The following is a 3,647-nucleotide window of genomic DNA, read 5'->3' as shown; positions in this document are numbered from 1 at the left end:
CTCCCGTCTTCTTGAGTACGAGGATAAAACGAGAGTAAAACCCCTCTCCTCTCTGAGACACTGGAACCCCTTCGACAGCACCCTTTTGAAGAAGACGGACTTGATGGTAAAGCTCCTTGAGATGGGGAGGAGGCGTGCCAGACGGTGGAGTATGAGGAGGAATCTTGATGAACTCCAAAGTATGTCCTTTCATCACAATGTCCAAAACCCAGCGGTCTGAGGTGATGGAGGACCACTGAGAATAGAACAGAGAGATTCGACCTCCAACACTTTGGGGAAGACAAAAGTCATTGGCGTTTGGGAGTGGATCCCCGATATGAAGACTTTGACCCTGTATGACTTTGTCTACTGTTGTCGGTTTGACTGCTGTCGGTTGGAAGAGTAACGTTGGCTACTCTGATTGTAGGAGCGATATTGAGATTGTCCTCCTCGAAAAGTGGAAGAAGTGCCGCGTCCACGTGCACCCCGAAATGGCTGTTTAAGAAATTGCAAGGTGCCCAATGATCGAGCCGTCATGTCCTTTTTAATGGACTCTAGAGCCTCGTCAATTATTGTCCCAAACAGCGATTCACCATCATATGGCATATCAAGGATCTTGGACTGGGCTTCCTGCCGAAAAGAGGAGGACTTCAACCAACCTTGGCGTCGTAGGGCAGCCGCACTAGCAAGCTGACAGAAACCAGTGTTTGCAATATCGACTGCGTTGCAAAGCGTCATCTTTGGAAGCGTCAGGGATGAGGTTGACAAAGGCAGACATGTCCGACCATATCTGCCGGTCATAGCGGCCTACGATGACTAAGGCATTAGCCGCCCTAACTGTTGTGGAAGCCATGGTGGAGAATTTGCGTCCAATAGCGTCTAGGCGCCGACCTTCTCTATCTGGAGGTGCTGTGATCGGTGACGCTGGATTACGGGGCCGACGCTGTGCCGCCTGAGTTACCACCAAATCAGGTTTTGGATGAGAGACCAGGCATGCTGGTGAACCTGTTGGGGCCTTATACTTCTTCTCAAGGCGCGGCATTTGGGCAGGTAACGAATTTGGAGCCTGCATGAGCTTCGGTCCCGCCTTCCAAATAAAATCGATGATCAGAACCGTGTGGACCTGCTTGAATGGCTGATGTTTAAATCGTAGAGGAAACAGTCCTCCTCTCTCAGTGTCCTTGGTAATTTGAAGCGCAGAGCCGCTCTATCCATCAGCTGATGAAAACTGATAATATCTACTGGAGGGGATTCTCCAGGTTCTCCTGGCGGAGGGGAAGGTGTCTGTATTTGCTCGTCCCACTCTGCCATGCCGGTTGCGGCATCATCATTGTCTGTATCATCGTGGACCTCTCCATCTTCCCGTTCTGGAAGCACATCATCATCATCCTGTGGATACACAGTTGTGTGTATCTTGACCGATGTTTGAACCTGGGGTGAAGGCGTCGGTGGCAAAGGTGGTGGAACAGAGGTTGGAGCTGCCGCAGCCGCAGCAGACGTGGTCTAGGAGTACCTTGCGGCGTAGGTGGAAAACGCCGGTTGTAGTCATCCAGCATATGCTGGAGGTTTGAAATAAGAGACAAAGGCAATGTAGCCGTTGGAACTTGGATGACTGTTCCTCAGCTAGAGACTCCTGGTCGTCACCGTCATCGTCACTGCCATAATCTTGGCATTTGATGATCAGATCTGACGGACTGTGTGCCGCCCTGAAAGTGTCATCCACATCATTACCAGAGTCCGAATCATGCTCAGAGCCAGTGGCAAACATAGGTGAAGGTGGCTGCGGATCTGGAGCAGACAACTGGTGGCATGGACTTCGATGGTGATGGTCCTGTGGCGACAGATGCAGAACCTGAAGATGGCAAAGGCACTAGAGGCAATGAGGCAAACTAGGATGGTGCCATCGTCGACGATGCCGTCAACGGTATCGTTGACGGTGCTGATATGGCCGTCGATGAAGAGGACTTCAATGGATCCAGCGTCGACGCAGAAGAAACCCCTGTCGACGGAGCCCTCGTCGACGGAGCTTTGGTCGACGGAGTCTTCGTCGATGATGAAGACTTTTGATGGCTTTCGTCGACGATGAGGTGATAGGAATCGTCGACGAGACAGTCTTAAAGGCAAATGAGTCTCTCGTAGACGTGGAGGCTGTTGACGAGACCGTAGTCGACGAAGTAGAAGCTGACGTCGACGATGTAGACACTGATGATCTCGTCGTCGGGACACTCGTCGACGCTCCAGTTGACGACGAAGCATGTTTTTGTATGGAAACATGCTGTGAGGCAGCAGAAGACGCCTGAGAGCCAGGTCTCGTGGGCGTAGAAGTAGTAGGAGCTGGTAGGGATACCACAGAGACCAAAGGCAGGGCAAGTTTCTTCCTTTTCAGAAAAGGAGAGGGCACATCCTGCACACTACTACGCTTAGATGCTGCAGTGGAGGGTCCAGACTGAAAACTCTCAGCATCAGACAGAGCTGAATCCTTGTCCTTAAGACATTGGAGCCAAAGGAGGAGACGGCCTTCCCTGTCCTTAAGAGTTTTTGTAGAAAAGGTTCTACAAAACTTGCAGCTGCCAACTTCATGCTCAGGGTAGAGACGATAAATACATTTCTTGTGGGGGTCCTCTTTAAAAAGACGCAACTTCCCACAAGAAGAACAAGGTCGGAATAAAGACTTCTTACTTGACATGATGAGAAGATTGGAAACTAGAAGTAATTGAGGAAAAAACTGAGCAGAGCTCAGGGAGACTCCCTTCACACGACGTGCGGTAGAAAATCTGAGGGCTTGAGCTTCTGAGGAGAAGGTTCTAGAGTGTGCTGGCGCCCGATTGGCTGTAGTTTGGACTAACATAATGATAGGGATATGTTGCTAGGTTTTTCTCTCTCTATCATGCATTTCTATGTAGGATTGTTTTAGAGGTTTTACTTGTGTATTTACTTATATTTTTTCTTATGTTATGTCCTCACATATATATATTTTAGCATTTTTATTGCTATTTTTATGTACCGTGGGACTCCCACTTCGACGACGGGGAATATTCAAGCATGTGAATCTATGAAAGACACCCCTAATACTGGAGAAACAAGACCTCCTTCATTCTAAAACCAAGGTACGGAGCAGATTCTCTTAGAGAATTCTTGGAATAGATTCCTGGCAGAGAACTACTAAACTTAGGCTACTCCTCACTTACTTCCTCCCAAGTACTAGACTCAGGTTAGGTACACCGGGGTAGGCGTATTTTAGAAGCACCAGTTGAGTACTTTTAGTCATTATTTATTACTGTATGTATTTTATACGTTTTCTGCACTTTATGGCTTAGAAACCATATCATGCTTTTACAGTACTACTTTATAATACTGTTCGTATTATATGCATTGTACTTTATAACCAGTATTACGAGTGTAGCAGTTCATTTCCAATGCTTGAGAAAGAAGACTGTTCAATAAATACTTTTATTGAAAACGCCCGTCTCTCTATTTCTCTGCATCTCTGGTGAAACGAAGCATGCACAATTGACTGAGTAAAACAGTTATCTATTGTTTCCGCGACTCTAGAGATTTGATTTCTTATTCTTGGGAAACAAAGTTGTCATGTTTATGCGGTTGTCAGAAACTAATCCCTTCTTGTGAATTCGAGAACGTTTCTAGTGACCTCTGAGCTAGCTGGCACT

This window comes from Lissotriton vulgaris, chromosome 12 (genome assembly GCF_964263255.1).
Source record: "Lissotriton vulgaris chromosome 12, aLisVul1.2, whole genome shotgun sequence".
Lineage (NCBI taxonomy): Eukaryota > Metazoa > Chordata > Amphibia > Caudata > Salamandridae > Lissotriton > Lissotriton vulgaris.
The sequence above is the reverse complement of the archived record's forward strand: the minus strand, read 5'-3'. Positions refer to the sequence as shown.